The following is a 20,216-nucleotide window of genomic DNA, read 5'->3' on the forward strand; positions in this document are numbered from 1 at the left end:
CCGAAAACCTCCACTCCCTCTTTTGATCATACTTTGTCGGGCATTCGCACCTTTTCTTACCCGCTTTTTACAAACTATGCTTGGACATTCAAACCTTCTTCTAGCCAAACACATCCACTCCTGCTTTTGTTGATGTATGGTTGGGCATTCAAACCTACTTGTTGCCCGCTTTTCATTAATTATGGGTGGACATTCACACCTTGTCGCAGCCAAACACCTCCGCTCCCTGTTTTGATCATGTATGGTTGGACATTCGCACCTTTTCTCACCCACTTTTTGCAAACTATGGTCGGCTATTCACAGCTTCCTCTCCACCATACTTGTATGGTGGGATATTCACACCTACTTGCATCCGAAGACCTCCGCCCCCACTTTTGTTGATATTTAGTCGGTCATTCACACCTTACCCGTTTTCTTGCCGCCAAACACCTCTGATCTCGCTTTTGATGATGTAAGATTGGGCATTCAGACCTTGCTTCACCTGCTTTTCACCAAATATAGTCGGACATTCACACCTTCTTGCAGCCGAACACTTCCGCTCCACCTTTTAGTTTTCTATGGGGCATTCACACCTTTTTTTACACCGCATTTTATAAAAACACCACAGGAACACCGTATTGAGGCTTTGTTCTGACCGCTCATTCGGTGTCGCGTTTCTTTCAAGCAATTCTCCTGGTTAGCCCGCACTCGGCTCGCTCCCAGAGCCGTGTTAAAGTCTTCTTCGCATTCACTCTCTTTTATCAGCAGATTAAAAGAAAGTTTCATCTTAGGCTCCCTGAAACTTCCATCCTGCACCGCTGTTTGCTTTTTCACAAGAGCAGAGGAGAGCGCACCGTTCCCAGCGGCACTGCAGTACCGGGTCGATGCTTGGAGTGAACGGAGCAAGCTTCTTTTTCAACTCCTATTGATAAAAATCCATTTAATATGTAGTCTCGCATAGAGGACATATCAGACATTAAACTGATAAGAACAGATACTACACTTGATCTTAGCCAAAAGGCAGAGAAGCGATAACTGTCCACTGGTTCACGTCCGAGGGCCCTTCCTGGCACAATGCGCACTTGTAGCGGTGTTCTTTTTATGGCCATAGTGTCACTTTGCACCTCCGCCCACCCGCTGCACTGAGCACTCTTCAGCCCTTTTAAATGGTATAACTTTACACTACCACACGCTCCAGCGAGCACCATTCAAGCAACAACTTTGCACTCCAGCTTCGAACATCGGCACAGTCGCAACAAGTAAGGCGACTCTACTCAGAGAAGTCACTCTGCACAGTAACAAGATTTCTTTTGCACAGACAGAAAGGGCTTCATCCGCAAAGGTAAAGCCTGCCAAAAATAGAAACAACTCATTAGTGCTGCTCAACGTTGTACTTTGCAGTAAAAGAAAGAGCAAATCTAAAGTTTCAGGAATCCGAGAATAAGCTTACTTTCATGAGTTCTTCACGATTTCGGATTTTGCTATAAAATGAATTCCTTCACTCAAACTAAATTAAAACTGCTAAACTGCTAATCTGTTACATACAAGGCAGATGTCAAATTCACCGAAATAGGATCTAAGGGTATTTGGCCAATCGAGCTGTAGCAGCTTCGGTAAAAGAGTATAAGTTGAAGAGTTTGTGAATAAAGGTGTGCGCACACATAGTGAGTTGTAGGAAAATAGGCAGGGAGCAATGCCGGCTGGGGTATTTGTTCTTGTATGTTGTCTGACTGTTTGATTTGAATGTGTTGTGTAAGTGTCCTGTTGAATGTTACATGTTTGGGCTTTGACACGCTTCACTGTGGTTGTTAACTGTGTGGTGTGTCCTGAAATGTTATATGTTTGGGCTGTGTGACATGCTTAATGCTTTTCAGTAGCAACCCACTTATTCATATATAGCAACTGACAACATAAGAAGTCCGGACATACTTTGATAGTAGTTGTAGAAGTATCCTTATTGATAATAGATAAACTAATTCATAGTGATAGAACAGTAGATGAACAGGTGCCTGCACATGTCTCATGAAAATAAAATGGGTGTATGATTGCTGACGGCAGAGCAATACTGCCAAACTTATGAGTTCTTGTGGCAAACTTGATTCAGTGTCTTGACGTGTATACGCTGTTTCGCTGACTTGTCACAAGAAACAAAGTGTGTTTGATAAGATCCGACCATTTTATTACGGGAGGATCAGTATGTATGGATTCTGATGTGACTGATAAACCCATTCGTATCTTAAGCATAATCTAATACGTGAGACAACGCCCTGGCACACAATCAAAAAAAAAAAAGAGAGAGAGCGGTTTTGTGTCCCCACAGTCCATAATGTAGAAAAGAGAGAAAAAAGCCTTTCTGATTTGGTGTGTGTGCTCACAGTGCAGAGTGTAGAGAAAAGAGAGAAAAGAAAGCCGTTTTGGTGTCACGGGTGTTGTGACTTACACACACACATTTCTGAATTGAGAAAGGAAATTATTTTAGAGAAAGCACTAGAGTTTAGATCCCATATTTGTTGATAGGCATTCATTTAATTTTTCTTTTAATCAGTTTTAAAGTGAATACTAACTGAGAAATGAAAAAGGTGAAGAGTTTAGAAGCTTGGTTCAAGAGCAAAACTTGGTTTATGATCAGCTGAGTCTCTAAACAGAACAGCAAAGGGCTTCATCGAACATTTAAAAAAGATTCAGATTGTTAGAATATCCAGAATTTATAGGAATGGTGGTGATTACTCTTATTTTCTAGAATGGAAATAACTGCACCATGTCTGTTTTATGAATTTAAGGGGCTAAAAAGTTTTGTTCTCGTTTTTCTATGATTAACCGAATGTATGTGAGAGTCCAAACAGACAGAAGGGTTACGGCCGAGCGCTGGACCTTCCAAAAAAGATGAGACAGGCTGGACCTGTGCCATACTACTTAAGACCGGCATGTGGATAACAGGTTCTTTAAACTCTCACACACACAAACTCACACACGTTCGCACACATACACCCATACACACACACATTCTTGAACTTGCTGCAAGATTAAACATTTGCATTAACTGACTCCAGCAACTCTGAGTCTCATTGAGAGACTTTTCTCAACAATTGGGTCCTCAAACCAGATCTCAACGTTTTTTCCGCTTTCCAGGGTCGGAGCTAAAACCGTGCACGGGGGAGTCCAGTACTCCTAATGAAAGACCCCCTGCTGAATTGCGGTAATTAGGGGCCAGTGTCCACTGAAAGGGGGAAACAGGGACGAGATCGTACTTTTGAATCAATGGCCAGAAGCCATTGGCAGTGCAGGCATCAACAATAATGGTGTTATTTCACCCATTAACACTTAAGGTACCTCATGCAGTGGCTGTGATATGGTTACTTAACAAAATATCTTTACCAGACATCTCTCCTACATAACAGTTCTTCTTTCACAGCCACACCTTGTTGTCGAGAGATGTGCTACACTTAATCCATCCACACTGCTACCTACCCCACAGATGGAAAGCCTCATGATTGCATGTCAGAAATAACCATCAGTGTTTTACCCAGGCCAGACTTAACTGATATACGTTATGAAAATGCAGAAATAACTATATTTATTCAACAGGTCAAGCAAAAAACCCTGATGGCACAAATGCTACAGGATTTGCAGTAGTAACAGAAACTGAAGTTTTCTTAAAACAACCACTACCAAAAAATTACTCTGTTCAAGCAGTCGAATTGGTAGCTTTAACTGAAGCTTGTAAATTAAATAACAAAAAGGTTGTTAACGTTTACACTGACAGTCAGTATGCCTTCTCAACTGTACATGTGTTAACACAGCATTGGAAAAACAGGTATGTTGACATCCACAGCTAAATGTATAAACTACAAATATTTTAGCATTATTAGATGTTATTCAATTGCCATTTACAATAGACTCGTATGAATAACCGGAAGGAAAACCATACTGCCAAAGAATTTGTTTAAATATGCTGCAGTATTGAGCCACGGACCATGTCATGTCTCAACAGGAGGGATGGAAGCAATAATGAACAAGGTTTTTACAGCATATGGTTTTACTTATTATTGAATTTTTTTTTTTAGAATAAATAAATGAATAAAGTTTTGTCTAGCAGGTCAAATATGTGCAAAATACATTCCACAGGGCAATCTAAGACCAAAACGAAGATAATTCCCTAAGCCAGTGTATCTTTTTCAACATATTTGTTTGGATTTCATTATTTCATTATTGTGTAGATTTCATTGAACTAAATTAATGTTAAGGGAAACGATTCTGCTCAGTGACAACAGATGTTTTTACCAAATGGTCTGAAATATTTCCATGTGCACAAGCAGATGCACTCTCAGTAGCAAAATCACGCGTAAAATAACTCATTTCTAGATTTGAAATTCCTGAAAAGATCTTCAGTGATAATTTGACACACTTTGTAAGCTATGTCATCTCACTGATGGCAAAGAACTTAAAATAGATCTTAGAAACCACTGTGATATAGAAGGTTTCGCTAACACATTGGAATTGTTTTACTATTTACATATGCATGTGCAGTGAAGAATTGCTTGCTGCTGATAAATGCAAAGAAGAACAGCTTACACATAGATGCTCACATATAGGCTGCTGAATGCAATGAAGACCTGCTTATCCAGTAAAGTTCAATGTCAATGTGTAATATTCAATTAGGATTTGCAAAACAGTGAAGTTAAACAATGAATGGGTCCATAGTCGGTATGAGAAGACTACAGGAATATTTACCTGGGTGTACGTTCAAACAGAGATGAGAAAATTGCGATAAATTATTGTTTGTTTGTTTGTTAGTATGTATATGAATGTTATGTGTATAAACTGGGTTGAGTTGTAGTTACTCAGTAGTGTCTCAGTGAAACAACCGACGGGGGAAGCCTTGCGGTGACAACAAAAGCAGTGTTTTACTGATCAGTCAAGTTGCTCCAGTGTACTCCATACAAACTGGTTGGCTACTGAAGGGATAGAAAATGGGGAATACTTGTTTTAAAGCAAACAAGACAAATACATGTTTTAACGGGACCCAGACAATATTATATAGATGTCGCCACTGAAGTAAAGAACATTTACGTGGGATGGTGTGAGGGTCCTCGTTTGGCTGACGTTCGCCGATATGCTCGCCATGCTCAGAACCAAGTTGAGACGCGTAAGACAACCAAAAGGGACAAGTGTGAAAAGGAGCTGCATTTGGCAGCCATGACCATGTATTACGCAGTTGGTGTAAACAGAGGACGAGGCCGAAGTCGAAGACGTGGACGTGTGGGAGAGGAGGTCGAAATGGGCCACGCCAGAGCTATGATCCGAATATTTGTTTTTATTGTGGCCAGACTGGACACTGGAAGAAGGACTGTCCACAGCTAAAAAGTGATGAAATTGGGCAAAAGGCTGACTGAGGGTGGGAGGCAGGTTCTGGACGTCACGCGGCAGCGGAGCCTCCACTAATGGGTGATAGCACAAACACACTCACACATTTTTCCTGCTCTGTGTAGTGAAGCAACGCTTGCCGACTGTGATTCACGTAGTAAAGTTTTGCATGCTATTTCCGTCCTAGAGCAAAGATATTTCTCTCAGAATATAGGAACTTATGTTCATCAGTAGTGACGTCAGGGGAGTTTGATTGTCCTCCAAAGTTAAGTGGAAACCACGTTTACTGTATGTCTGCATCAGGCCAGGTTGTGAAGGAGAAAATGACAATGCCCATTGCGTGTTGTCACTCCCGATGAGCTCTCCTTCAAACACTCATTTTTGTTATCAGAGTTGTGTCCCATTAACCTGATGGGCTGTGATCTCATGTGTAAATTAGGCATTATTTTAACTTCTACACCAGAGGGTGTTAAGGTTATGTTACAGCCTGACAAAGTTTTCACAGCAGTGCAGTTTGATTCATCGGCACTTACATATGCTTATGAGTGGAAACTTCCCAGCTCTCCTTTTTCACAACAACTAGTGGAAGAAGCAAAAGCGTTAGTTTCACCCCTTTCTGATTTCATGCAACCTACTGATTTGCACTGCACATCACACATTTCTTTGGGGCCTGACAATGACTATGAGAAGAAGTGAAAAAATATGTGCGCCTACTTTATTGGCTGTGTCGCTCACTCCAGAGCACTTCGATTTTTTTAATGTTTGTGGTACTCGCCCTCACATTTCCTTGGCCAAACGTACACACTGGCAGTGACAAGGTGTGGGAGAGTTTGTTGCTACATGTCAGAAAGAAATGGAGTGGACTGTTTCACCTGCTGATCCAAATTTTATGTTTTCTGAACGATTGTCAGCATACAAAAAAACATTTTTGAGTACAATGCATTGTCAAAGAACTGTGGACTTAATTCCTACCACAGAATCACATTTTGAAGCATGTTTTTTATCTGAAACAGATTTGTCTTCGATACCCATGTTGGCTGAAGTGCCCAATGATCTTTGGGCTAAGAGCAAATATGATGTGGGGTTGATAAAAGGCTGTGAACCAGTAATTGTCACCCCTAAATCAGACTTTTGTCCATGTAAAAAACAATACCCTTTTAAGCCTGAAGCAATTAAAGGGATTAAACCTGTTTTTCAATCTTTTCAGAAAACAGGCGTTATTGTTCCTTTTGAAAATTCACCTGTGCTTACTCCATTGTTTCCTGTTAAAAAGATTAAAGATGCTGGCCAGCCAGATGAATGGCGTTTTGTACAGGACCTCCAAGCGGTGAATGCTGCAGTTCAGCCACATGCTCCTACTGTGCCCAACCCACACACTATTTTGTCTCAAATTACATCAGATGCACAGTTTTTCTCAGTGGTTGACTTGTCGCCAGTGCACCCTGATAGCCCATTTTGGTTTGCTTTTTAGTTTGAAGGGAGATCTTGGACTTTTACCTGGTTATGCCAGGGGTACTGTGAAAGTCCCACTATTTACAATGCTGCCCTCAAAGCTAGTCTGGATTAACTTCAATCAACCACAGGCTCTGCTCTTTTGCAGTATGTGGATGACATCCTTTTATGTAGTCCATCTAAACAACAGTGTGAAAAAGACCAAATGACTCAAATAACTTTCTTGCTTTCAAAATCTTTCCTCTAGTGACGCTGACTTAGAGAGGGATGAAGATAATCATGTTTAATTGTTCATGTTTTGATTGTTTATCATTGGACCCTTTATTACTATGATGCCTACATTTTAAACTCACGTTGTGTGCAAATGCAGGCTGATGTTTTACAGATAAAGTTATTATTTTCCTTGTTTCTTTTGGGTTGATTAATATAATGGTATTATTATAATCAAAAGGGAGGAATGTAATGGAAAATAATTCTTATATGCATTGTATTGAGTGTTACTGTGTATAACCTGCAAATGACCGAGCTGCAAGGTACCACCCTGCCCTGTTTTCTTAAATTCCTCTTTACAATGGTGGGCTTGTTATAATGAGATAGCTGCACTTTAGGGGGGACAGGGTTAGGCTGGTATTTACGAGTGTGTCTGGGTAACCTCAACTGATGGTTGGGGAGGAAAGTTAGAAGAACAATCAATTATACCCAAAAACAGATGACGTGATGAGCGGGCAATATAACTGTGTGTTTTTGCTTCAGTGGTCAGAGCAACTCTGTATTCTGTATTGTGTTGTTCTCTCTTGCAAGATATTATTATTAAAGTCTCTTATCTCCTCACAAGAAAATAACTGACTCCCCAAATGCAAGTGTCAGGACAAATGATCAAACTTCTCCAAGCTTCAGTCTGCAGAGAAGTACAAGACAGGGTTGCTCACTTTCTCCCTCACTTTTTGCTAATTTCATCAAACCTTTAGCAGCTGCTATCAGACAAGATAGAAATATTAAAGACATCCAACCCCAAAATATTGAGCATAAAATAAGTCTTTATGCTGATGATGTATTACTTTTCCTTCAGAACTCACAGACGTCTCTCACTCACACGATCACACTCATAAATAAATTCTCAGCACTTTCTGACTACTCTATCAATTGGTCTAAGACCACAGTTCTGCCCATTAACTGTAGGGTCCAGAATATACCTGCGATCACTTTACAGTCAGGAAATATTAGATATTTAGGCATAAACATTTCCTCCAGGCTCTCAGAGCTAACAAAGCTAATTTATGTGCAATTATTAAAGACAGTAGAGGACAATCTCTCTCGTTGGAAGTCCTTACCTATATCACTTATGGGGAGAGTTACAACCATTAAAATGATGATACTACCAAAAGTTAACTATTTGTTCTCAATGATCCCCATAAAACCAACCTGCTACTTGGTTTAAGTCACTAGATTCATGCATCTCCAAATTTCTGTGGAAAAACAAACAGAAGACAGAAGACCAGAAGACCAAGGACAGTGGTGGATTAGATTTACCTAATTTTCAGCACTATTCCTTAGCCAATAGGTTACGGTATATATCAAAATGGTTTAAACCTAGCCCAATAGATGAACATGGATAAATATAGAACAAGCATTGTGTGATAATCTGGAAATCTCTGACCTGCCACTTATTAGTCAAAACGTAAAAAATCACAAATGTTTCAAAAGCATTAACATCAGCACCTCTCTGACAGCCTGGTGGGAATTTCTTAAAATAACAAAGTCTTCACTTGTCCCGTGTAAGCTTACACCCATCTGGAACAATCCTGACATCCTGCAAAACAAAAAAATGCTAAACTTTACTCTCTGGAAGATCAAAGGAATCAAACATCTGGAACATATAATCCAAAATGGACATTTTATTTCATTTGATGAGCTCATATCACAACATGAGATAGGCAGCAATAAATTCCTAGAATATCAACAACTTAAGTCTATAATAACAAAGAAATATATCCTCCACCAACCAGACTTACAACTCCCGATTAGGGTAGCAGAATTTCTAAGCATCTGCACCCCAAAACTACTATCAAAAATATATGAATTATTGTCTAAGATAGATGACACAATGTCTCTACCATCCTCAAAATGGGAGGCAGATTTATCCATCAGTTCTAGTCATAGCTTCTGGCCACAAATATGTTTGAACACCTTCAGAATGACTCAAAATCCTAATTTACAGCTCATACAATACAAAATTCTTCATAGAACACACTATACAGGACAAAGGATGTTCAGGATGGGTCTAACACACTCAAACATCTGCTCACATTGCACAGATAACACACCTGATGATTATGCACACGCTTTGTTTTTTTGTGCGCCTGTCCAGAAGTTCTGGCTTGAAGTCTGTGCGGACCTATCAACATGGCTAAAGTGTAGCATTCCTGCATGCCCCACACTGTGCATACTGGGTGACTTAGACAACATCAACGTGGAATTTAGCTTAGCACACATGATCCTCACAGTGTTATGTATAGCAAAGAAAACTATTCTCATGAACTGGAAAGCGAAGAACAATCTGTGTATTAACCAGTTTAGAAATTTTCTTTTAGATTATATTAGCATGGAAACAATGTCTGCCTCCTCAAAACATCAATTGGCTGAATTTAATTCTCTCTGGTCTCCTCTGATTAGCTTGATCACATAGTGTTGGTGGTGGGTTGCTGTCCCGTCGCTCTGGGCGGTTGGGTGTGTGCTGGGGGGGGCTGTGTGGCTTCGGGCGTCTGGTGGTCTCTCGGGTCGTGGGGACCGGGTTGGTCATTGCTGGGGGGGACTGTGTGTCGGGCTTGGAGGGCAGTTTTGGGGGCTTGCGGGTGGGGCTGTCTTGCGGTGTGGGGCGGGGTCCCTTAGGGGCCTTGGGGTGGTGGCTGCTGGCTCTGTACCGGGTGACCGGGCCGCTCTGGCGTGGGTGGTGGAGCTGGGCCTGGACCTGGTGGCTTGCCGCTGCCTTGCGCCCGGGGCGGGGCCCTGCCTGTGCCTGGGGGGTCTGGGTTGCCCTGGACATGCCACAATATGCGTGGGTTGGTGCAGGTCCTGGTGCCGGCCTTGTTGCTCTGGGAACTCCAAGGTGTCCGCAGGTGGTTATTTTCTTTAGGGTGTTGGGGCGTGCGGTGAGGGGGAGGGGGTCTGTGTGGGGGTGTGCTTTTCCCCTGTTGGGGGGGGCCTGGGGGGGCCTGGGTGATGGTGGGTCTCGCTGCTGCGACTGGTGTGACCGGGTGATTTGTTTGTTTGTTTGTTTGATTTTTGTTGTTGTTTGTTTGTTTTTGTAGAGGTCCTCCGGGGTGGGGTTGGGTTGAGTGGGGTGGGGCGGGATGGGTTCCTTCTGGGGGTACAGTAGCTCCCGGAATATGGTGACTGCAGGCCCCGAGCCTGGTGGACATCAGGCCCTCCTGCCCTGTGTTGGGTCCCAGGTAGCGGGGATGCCTATTGCAGCCAGTCTCTGGCTGCCCTCTCCGGGGTGGGAGGGACCAGGAGGATGAATTAATTATTCTGCTAGTTTATATATTGTAAACATAAACAATAAACATTTATAAAACTTCCCTTGGCAAAGCAAATCTGTTTGGCATAAATGTATTCAGACTACAATTCGGCTGACATAATGCACAATTCCAGATTTTGATATAAAATGAATTCCTTCACTCAAACCAAGTTAAAACTGCTTTTTCCTTCATATTTATCCATGTCTAAATAGCTTTAAACAAAAAAGAACGTTGTACTTTGCAGGATAGGAAAGAACAACACTAAACCTTTAGGAATCCGAGAATAAGCTTATTTTCACGAGTTCTACACAATTTCGGATTTTGATATAAAATGAATTCCTTCACTCAAACCAAGTTAAAACTGCTTTGTCCTTCATATTTATCCATGTCTAAATAGCTTTAAACAAAAACGAACGTAGTACGTTTAAGGATAGGAAACAACAACACTAAATTTTTTCAGGAATCCAAGAATAAGCTTCTTTTCACGAGTTCTACACAATTCCGGATTTTGATATAAAATGAATTCCTTCACTCAAACCAAGTTAAAACTGCTTTGTCCTTCATATTTTTGCATGTCTAAATAGGTTTTAGGCATAAAATTCTTCATATTACCCTGTATGTGAAAGAAGCATACTTGTGATGGAGCAATACACTCCTTTTGGGTAACCTAAACTGATGGTTGGGGAGGAAAGTTAGAAGAACAATCAACTATCAACCAAAGACAGATGACGTGATGAGCGGGCAATATAACTGTGTGTTTTTGCTTCAGTGGTCAGAGCAACTCTGTATTCTGTACTGTGTTGTTCTCTCTTTCAAGATATTATTATTAAAGCCTCTTATCTCCTCAGAAGAAAATAACTGACTCTGTGCGTTACTAAATTTCCACCACAATTTTGGCGTCACGAACAGGATCCCTCGACTGGTGTCTCTGGACCGGATCGCAGTGCATGGCCAGCCTGGACTGAAGTAGCTGTTCCAGCCTCATACCTCCAAGGCCTTTTCTGAGAGAGAGGACTGGCAGGTCCTTTTCTTGAATACCAGCGCTGGGATCATTTTTGAAATATGATAGTCTGAGACGATAGGACTGCTGTTTAGTTTTTATTTGAATAAAAGAGTGTTTCCCGGTTGTGTCATTAGTGAGACAGAGATTTCATGGGTAAGTGAAACTTTTGAAGCAGTCCGAAGAAGTGTGAAGTACTCCGAAGAAGTGTGAGTACAGATTAAGGTCCTCATTGGAGACGTCCTTTGAGTGAAGGAATATATTTCCCCATTCCAAGTCTGAGAATGGGAAACAGTAGGTCTCAGACTTTTGACCCTACCGGGGGACCTAAGCATGATGAAATGAAAAAGACATATGGTCCAGAGGTTTTCCACCTGAAGGTTCTTTTAGTATGTTAGAAATAAGAAAATTAGAAGAAAAGTTTTGCAAATATGAGAAAGAGATGAAGCAAAAAAAAGAAAATTGAGTTTAAATAAGAAGTAAGAAAGGTATAGAATTTTGGAAAAAATAAAGTGTATTAAGAGAAAGAAAGGAAAATGTTAAACAAATGCCATGACGGAATGATGATAATAATTTAGTATTAGCTGTGCCGGATCCAGACCTGGACTCCTGCCCTGCAACAACAACAGCCAGCCCTGCCACAAGCCTCTGGCTCTCGGGAAGAAGGGACTTCTTCCATCCTCCCTCGGGAAGAAATTCCATCATTCTCACAACATCAGTTACATAGGTCTGATGATGAGGAAAAGGAAGACGTTTGGTTCTCCAGCGTTCCTGCCCAAGAACTTTTAACGCAAGTGACAAAAATCCTTTACCCACATTCTGGACTTCAGAGATCTAAACGTGAGAAAAAACAAAACCAGATTCAAACCATGCCTATGGTTAAAGTTGCAGTTCCCACTGGACCATTACTGGTTTATCGACCCTGGACTGAGACTGACATCATGGAAGCATAACAATGCTTACCAGATCCAGAGATTTCTGGACCCCATTTTGCTGACGAGTTGCGAGATTTCTGCGCACAATCTGCCCGACTGGGGTTGAATTGCGTCGCATATTGGCAAAAAAGTTCAAACCGACCGACCTCTGCAAAATAGAGGCCAGTATGCTACAACTGGATTTGCGACCTACCAACAGTGAACGAGGATTCTCTGTTCTCTAGATCCCACATTTGTTGATAGGCATTCATTTATTTCTTCACTTCTGATAAAAATGATAAGACTGACCTAAAGAATTGGAGGCCAATCACACTTTTAAACTTTGACTGTAAACTTTTTAGCAAGGTTTTAGCGACACGGATGTCCTCTGTTTTAGAGGAGGTAATTCACCCAGACCAAGCTTGTGCCATCTCAGGGAGACAACTCACCGACAGCCTCGTACTGATTCGAGACATCATTGATTACGCTAGAGACAGAAACACCCGGCTTGTCATCTTAAATTTAGACTTTGAAAAAGCATTTGATCGGGTCTCGCATCAATATCTCTTTCAGGTGTTGCAGCCATCGAAAAGGGCCCGATTGTTCCTACTTGGTGAGCTTTGCTTGGTTGAGACGCTTGCCCCCCCCCCCTGCTCCTCGGCTGACCAAGTAGAAACAATCTATTCGATGGCTGCCTTGTCTTTTACTCTGTGAAAAAGACAAGGCAGCCACAAACACCACGGGAACACCGTATTGAGGCTTTGTTCTGACCACTCATTCGGTGTCGCGTTTCTTTCAAGCAATTCTCCCGGTTAGCCCACACTCGGCTCGCTCCCAGAGCTGTGTTAAAGTCTACTTCGCATTCACTCTCTTTTCTCAGCAGATTAAAAGAAAGTTTCATCTTGGGCTCCCTGAAACTTCCATCCTGCACCGCTGTTTGCTTTTTCACAAGAGCAGAGAAGAGCGCACCGTTCCCAGCGGCACTGCAGTACCGGGTCGATGCTTGGAGTGAACGGAGCAAGCTTCTTTTTCAACTCCTATTCTTAAAAATCCATTTAATATGTAGTCCTCGTATAGAGGACATATTAAACTGATAAGAACAGATACTACACTTGATCTTAGCCAAAAGGCCGAGAAGCGATAACTGTCCACTGTTTCAGGTCCGAGGGCCCTTGCTGGCACAATGCGCACTTGTAGCAGTGTTCTTTTTATGGCCATAGGTGGCCAGAGTGTCACGTTGCACCTCCGCCCACCCGCTGCACTGAGCACTCTTCAGCCCTTTTAAATGGTATAACTTTGCACTCCCGCATGCTCCAGCAAGCACCATTCAAGCAACAACTTTGCACTCCAGCTTCGAACATCGGCACAATCGCAACAAGTAAGGCGACTCTACTCAGAGAAGTCACTCTGCACAGTAACAAGATTTCTTTTGCACAGACAGAAAGGGCTTCACCCGCAAAGGTAAAGCCTGCCAAAAATAGAAACAACTCATTAGTGCTGCTCTCCACGAAAGTCTTTAGTAAAAGGCGAAAGACTTGTATGTTATGAAGAGAAACCAGAGTACGATTATCCGTCACTGCGGGAGCAGGGCATCAGGCTAGTTGCCATAGCCACCTTCCCCATGGTGAGCGTTGCTTGGTTGAAACGCTTGCCCCTGTGCAATCGACAAGGCAGCAACAAAAACACCACGGGAACACCGTATTGAGGCTTTGTTCTGACCGCTCATTCGGTGTCGCGTTTCTTTCAAGCAATTCTCCCGGTCAGCCCACACTCGGCTCGCTCCCAGAGCCGTGTTAAAGTCTACTTCGCATTCACTCTCTTTTCTCAGCAGACTCTTGGGATTTTATCTATAAAATGAATTCCTTCACTCAAACTATGTTAAAACTGCTTTGTCCTTCATATTTACCATGTCTAGAAAGATTTAAACAAAAAAAAAACAACGTTGTACTTGGCAGTAAAAGAAAGAGCAAATCTAAAGTTTCAGGAATCCGAGAATAAGCTTACTTTCATGAGTTCTTCACGATTTCGGATTTTGCTATAAAATGAATTCCTTCACTCAAACTAAATTAAAACTGCTAAACCGCTAATCTGTTACATGTAAGGCAGATGTCAAATTCACCGAAATAGGATCTAAGGGTATTCGGCCAATCGAGCTGTAGCAGCTTTGGTAAAAGAGTATAAGTTGAAGAGTTTGTGAATAAAGGTGTGCGCACACATAGTGAGCTGTAGGAAAATAGGCAGGGAGCAATGCCGGCTGGGGTATATGTTCTTGTATGTTGTCTGACTGTTTGATTTGAATGTGTTGTGTAAGTGTCCTGTTGAATGTTACATGTTTGGGCTTTGACACTTCACTGTGGTTGTTAACTGTGTGGTGTGTCCTGAAATGTTATATGTTTGGGCTGTGTGACATGCTTAATGCTTGTCAGTAGCTACCCACTTATTCATATATAGCAACTGACAACATAAGAAGTCTGGACATACTTTGATAGTAGTTGTAGAAGTATCCTTATTAATAATAGATAAACTAATTCATAGTGATAGAACAGTAGATGAACAGGTGCCTGCACATGTCTCACGAAAATAAAATGGGTGTATGATTGCTGACGGCAGAGCAATACTGCCAAACTTATGAGTTCTTGTGGCAAACTTGATTCAGTGTCTTGACGTGTATACGCTGTTTCGCTGACTTGATTGTCACAAGAAACAAAGTGTGTTTGATAAGATCCGACCATTTTATTACGGGAGGATCAGTATGTATGGATTCTGAAGTGACTGATAAACCCATTCGTATCGTAAGCATAATCTAATACGTGAGACAACGCCCTGGCACACAATCAAAAAAAAAAAGAGAGAGCGGTTTTGTGTCCCCACAGTCCATAATGTAGAAAAGAGAGAAAAAAGCCTTTCTGATTTGGTGTGTGTGCTCATAGTGCAGAGTGTAGAGAAAAGAAAGCCGTTTTGGTGTCACGGGTGTTGTCACATTTCTAAATTGTGAAAGGAAATTATTTTAGAGGAAGCACTAGAGTTTAGATCCCACATTTGTTGATAGGCATTCATTTATTTCTTCACTTCTGATAAAAATGATAAGACTGACCTAAAGAATTGGAGGCCCATCACACTTTTAAACTTTGACTGTAAACTTTTTAGCAAGGTTTTAACGACACGGATGTCCTCTGTTTTAGAGGAGGTAATTCACCCAGACCAGGCTTGTGCCATCTCAGAGAGACAACTCACCGACAGCCTCGTACTGATTCGAGACATCATTGATTACGCTAGAGACAGAAACACCCGGCTTGTCATCTTAAATTTAGACTTTGAAAAAGCTTTTGATCGGGTCTCGCATCAATATCTCTTTCAGGTGTTGCAGCCATCGAATAGGGCCCGATTGTTCCTACTTGGTGAGATTTGCTTGGTTGAGACGCTTGCTCCCCCCCCTTGCTCCTCGGCTGACCAAGTAGGAACAATCGGGCCCTATTCGATGGCTGCCTTGTCTTTTACTCTGTGCAAAAGACAAGGCAGCCACAAACACCACGGGAACACCGTATTGAGGCTTTGTTCTGACCACTCATTCGGTGTCGCGTTTCTTTCAAGCAATTCTCCCGGTTAGCCCACACTCGGCTCGCTCCCAGAGCTGTGTTAAAGTCTACTTCGCATTCACTCTCTTTTCTCAGCAGATTAAAAGAAAGTTTCATCTTGGGCTCCCTGAAACTTCCATCCTGCACCGCTGTTTGCTTTTTCACAAGAGCAGAGAAGAGCGCACCGTTCCCAGCGGCACTGCAGTACCGGGTCGATGCTTGGAGTGAACGGAGCAAGCTTCTTTTTCAACTCCTATTCTTAAAAATCCATTTAATATGTAGTCCTCGTATAGAGGACATATTAAACTGATAAGAACAGATACTACACTTGATCTTAGCCAAAAGGCCGAGAAGCGATAACTGTCCACTGTTTCAGGTCCGAGGGCCCTTGCTGGCACAATGCGCACTTGTAGCAGTGTTCTTTTTATGGCCATAGGTGGCCAGAGTGTCACGTTGCACCTCCGCCCACCCGCTGCACTGAGCACTCTTCAGCCCTTTTAAATGGTATAACTTTGCACTCCCGCATGCTCCAGCAAGCACCATTCAAGCAACAACTTTGCACTCCAGCTTCGAACATCGGCACAATCGCAACAAGTAAGGCGACTCTACTCAGAGAAGTCACTCTGCACAGTAACAAGATTTCTTTTGCACAGACAGAAAGGGCTTCACCCGCAAAGGTAAAGCCTGCCAAAAATAGAAACAACTCATTAGTGCTGCTCTCCACGAAAGTCTTTAGTAAAAGGCGAAAGACTTGTATGTTATGAAGAGAAACCAGAGTACGATTATCCGTCACTGCGGGAGCAGGGCATCAGGCTAGTTGCCATAGCCACCTTCCCCATGGTGAGCGTTGCTTGGTTGAAACGCTTGCCCCTGTGCAATCGACAAGGCAGCAACAAAAACACCACGGGAACACCGTATTGAGGCTTTGTTCTGACCGCTCATTCGGTGTCGCGTTTCTTTCAAGCAATTCTCCTGGTTAGCCCACACTCGGCTCGCTCCCAGAGCCGTGTTAAAGTCTACTTCGCATTCACTCTCTTTTCTCAGCAGACTCTTGGGATTTTATCTATAAAATGAATTCCTTCACTCAAACTATGTTAAAACTGCTTTGTCCTTCATATTTACCATGTCTAGAAAGATTTAAACAAAAAAAAAACAACGTTGTACTTGGCAGTAAAAGAAAGAGCAAATCTAAAGTTTCAGGAATCCGAGAATAAGCTTACTTTCATGAGTTCTTCACGATTTCGGATTTTGCTATAAAATGAATTCCTTCACTCAAACTAAATTAAAACTGCTAAACCGCTAATCTGTTACATGTAAGGCAGATGTCAAATTCACCGAAATAGGATCTAAGGGTATTCGGCCAATCGAGCTGTAGCAGCTTTGGTAAAAGAGTATAAGTTGAAGAGTTTGTGAATAAAGGTGTGCGCACACATAGTGAGCTGTAGGAAAATAGGCAGGGAGCAATGCCGGCTGGGGTATATGTTCTTGTATGTTGTCTGACTGTTTGATTTGAATGTGTTGTGTAAGTGTCCTGTTGAATGTTACATGTTTGGGCTTTGACACTTCACTGTGGTTGTTAACTGTGTGGTGTGTCCTGAAATGTTATATGTTTGGGCTGTGTGACATGCTTAATGCTTGTCAGTAGCTACCCACTTATTCATATATAGCAACTGACAACATAAGAAGTCTGGACATACTTTGATAGTAGTTGTAGAAGTATCCTTATTAATAATAGATAAACTAATTCATAGTGATAGAACAGTAGATGAACAGGTGCCTGCACATGTCTCACGAAAATAAAATGGGTGTATGATTGCTGACGGCAGAGCAATACTGCCAAACTTATGAGTTCTTGTGGCAAACTTGATTCAGTGTCTTGACGTGTATACGCTGTTTCGCTGACTTGATTGTCACAAGAAACAAAGTGTGTTTGATAAGATCCGACCATTTTATTACGGGAGGATCAGTATGTATGGATTCTGAAGTGACTGATAAACCCATTCGTATCGTAAGCATAATCTAATACGTGAGACAACGCCCTGGCACACAATCAAAAAAAAAAAGAGAGAGCGGTTTTGTGTCCCCACAGTCCATAATGTAGAAAAGAGAGAAAAAAGCCTTTCTGATTTGGTGTGTGTGCTCATAGTGCAGAGTGTAGAGAAAAGAAAGCCGTTTTGGTGTCACGGGTGTTGTCACATTTCTAAATTGTGAAAGGAAATTATTTTAGAGTAAGCACTAGAGTTTAGATCCCACATTTGTTGATAGGCATTCATTTATTTCTTCACTTCTGATAAAAATGATAAGACTGACCTAAAGAATTGGAGGCCCATCACACTTTTAAACTTTGACTGTAAACTTTTTAGCAAGGTTTTAACGACACGGATGTCCTCTGTTTTAGAGGAGGTAATTCACCCAGACCAGGCTTGTGCCATCTCAGAGAGACAACTCACCGACAGCCTCGTACTGATTCGAGACATCATTGATTACGCTAGAGACAGAAACACCCGGCTTGTCATCTTAAATTTAGACTTTGAAAAAGCTTTTGATCGGGTCTCGCATCAATATCTCTTTCAGGTGTTGCAGCCATCGAATAGGGCCCGATTGTTCCTACTTGGTGAGATTTGCTTGGTTGAGACGCTTGCTCCCCCCCCTTGCTCCTCGGCTGACCAAGTAGGAACAATCGGGCCCTATTCGATGGCTGCCTTGTCTTTTACTCTGTGCAAAAGACAAGGCAGCCACAAACACCACGGGAACACCGTATTGAGGCTTTGTTCTGACCACTCATTCGGTGTCGCGTTTCTTTCAAGCAATTCTCCCGGTTAGCCCACACTCGGCTCGCTCCCAGAGCTGTGTTAAAGTCTACTTCGCATTCACTCTCTTTTCTCAGCAGATTAAAAGAAAGTTTCATCTTGGGCTCCCTGAAACTTCCATCCTGCACCGCTGTTTGCTTTTTCACAAGAGCAGAGAAGAGCGCACCGTTCCCAGCGGCACTGCAGTACCGGGTCGATGCTTGGAGTGAACGGAGCAAGCTTCTTTTTCAACTCCTATTCTTAAAAATCCATTTAATATGTAGTCCTCGTATAGAGGACATATTAAACTGATAAGAACAGATACTACACTTGATCTTAGCCAAAAGGCCGAGAAGCGATAACTGTCCACTGTTTCAGGTCCGAGGGCCCTTGCTGGCACAATGCGCACTTGTAGCAGTGTTCTTTTTATGGCCATAGGTGGCCAGAGTGTCACGTTGCACCTCCGCCCACCCGCTGCACTGAGCACTCTTCAGCCCTTTTAAATGGTATAACTTTGCACTCCCGCATGCTCCAGCAAGCACCATTCAAGCAACAACTTTGCACTCCAGCTTCGAACATCGGCACAATCGCAACAAGTAAGGCGACTCTACTCAGAGAAGTCACTCTGCACAGTAACAAGATTTCTTTTGCACAGACAGAAAGGGCTTCACCCGCAAAGGTAAAGCCTGCCAAAAATAGAAACAACTCATTAGTGCTGCTCTCCACGAAAGTCTTTAGTAAAAGGCGAAAGACTTGTATGTTATGAAGAGAAACCAGAGTACGATTATCCGTCACTGCGGGAGCAGGGCATCAGGCTAGTTGCCATAGCCACCTTCCCCATGGTGAGCGTTGCTTGGTTGAAACGCTTGCCCCTGTGCAATCGACAAGGCAGCAACAAAAACACCACGGGAACACCGTATTGAGGCTTTGTTCTGACCGCTCATTCGGTGTCGCGTTTCTTTCAAGCAATTCTCCCGGTCAGCCCACACTCGGCTCGCTCCCAGAGCCGTGTTAAAGTCTACTTCGCATTCACTCTCTTTTCTCAGCAGACTCTTGGGATTTTATCTATAAAATGAATTCCTTCACTCAAACTATGTTAAAACTGCTTTGTCCTTCATATTTACCATGTCTAGAAAGATTTAAACAAAAAAAAAACAACGTTGTACTTTGCAGTAAAAGAAAGAGCAAATCTAAAGTTTCAGGAATCCGAGAATAAGCTTACTTTCATGAGTTCTTCACGATTTCGGATTTTGCTATAAAATGAATTCCTTCACTCAAACTAAATTAAAACTGCTAAACCGCTAATCTGTTACATGTAAGGCAGATGTCAAATTCACCGAAATAGGATCTAAGGGTATTCGGCCAATCGAGCTGTAGCAGCTTTGGTAAAAGAGTATAAGTTGAAGAGTTTGTGAATAAAGGTGTGCGCACACATAGTGAGCTGTAGGAAAATAGGCAGGGAGCAATGCCGGCTGGGGTATATGTTCTTGTATGTTGTCTGACTGTTTGATTTGAATGTGTTGTGTAAGTGTACTGTTGAATGTTACATGTTTGGGCTTTGACACTTCACTGTGGTTGTTAACTGTGTGGTGTGTCCTGAAATGTTATATGTTTGGGCTGTGTGA

At 42.3% G+C, this 20,216-nt stretch overlaps 7 non-coding genes across 7 annotated transcripts; all 7 read right to left on the reverse strand.

The window, feature by feature from the left end:
* Positions 1 to 822: 822 nt before the first annotated feature.
* On the reverse strand, positions 823 to 1,012 carry LOC140275960 (U2 spliceosomal RNA). The gene has a single exon (XR_011908658.1). It is a non-coding gene; the product is annotated as a U2 spliceosomal RNA (small nuclear RNA).
* Positions 1,013 to 13,185: 12,173 nt separating this feature from the next.
* LOC140276049 (U2 spliceosomal RNA) lies at positions 13,186 to 13,369 on the reverse strand. The gene has a single exon (XR_011908739.1). It is a non-coding gene; the product is annotated as a U2 spliceosomal RNA (small nuclear RNA).
* Positions 13,370 to 13,677: 308 nt separating this feature from the next.
* LOC140275739 (U5 spliceosomal RNA) lies at positions 13,678 to 13,791 on the reverse strand. Its single transcript, XR_011908458.1, has one exon. It is a non-coding gene; the product is annotated as a U5 spliceosomal RNA (small nuclear RNA).
* Positions 13,792 to 15,976: 2,185 nt separating this feature from the next.
* LOC140276050 (U2 spliceosomal RNA) lies at positions 15,977 to 16,160 on the reverse strand. Its single transcript, XR_011908740.1, has one exon. It is a non-coding gene; the product is annotated as a U2 spliceosomal RNA (small nuclear RNA).
* Positions 16,161 to 16,468: 308 nt separating this feature from the next.
* Positions 16,469 to 16,582, reverse strand: LOC140275741 (U5 spliceosomal RNA). Its single transcript, XR_011908460.1, has one exon. It is a non-coding gene; the product is annotated as a U5 spliceosomal RNA (small nuclear RNA).
* Positions 16,583 to 18,767: 2,185 nt separating this feature from the next.
* On the reverse strand, positions 18,768 to 18,951 carry LOC140276052 (U2 spliceosomal RNA). Its single transcript, XR_011908742.1, has one exon. It is a non-coding gene; the product is annotated as a U2 spliceosomal RNA (small nuclear RNA).
* Positions 18,952 to 19,259: 308 nt separating this feature from the next.
* Positions 19,260 to 19,373, reverse strand: LOC140275742 (U5 spliceosomal RNA). The gene has a single exon (XR_011908461.1). It is a non-coding gene; the product is annotated as a U5 spliceosomal RNA (small nuclear RNA).
* Positions 19,374 to 20,216: the final 843 nt, after the last annotated feature.

The sequence above is a fragment of the Leuresthes tenuis genome, unplaced genomic scaffold (assembly GCF_036924035.1).
Source record: "Leuresthes tenuis unplaced genomic scaffold, fLeuTen1.0.hap1 SCAF_18, whole genome shotgun sequence".
NCBI classification, from domain to species: domain Eukaryota; kingdom Metazoa; phylum Chordata; class Actinopteri; order Atheriniformes; family Atherinopsidae; genus Leuresthes; species Leuresthes tenuis.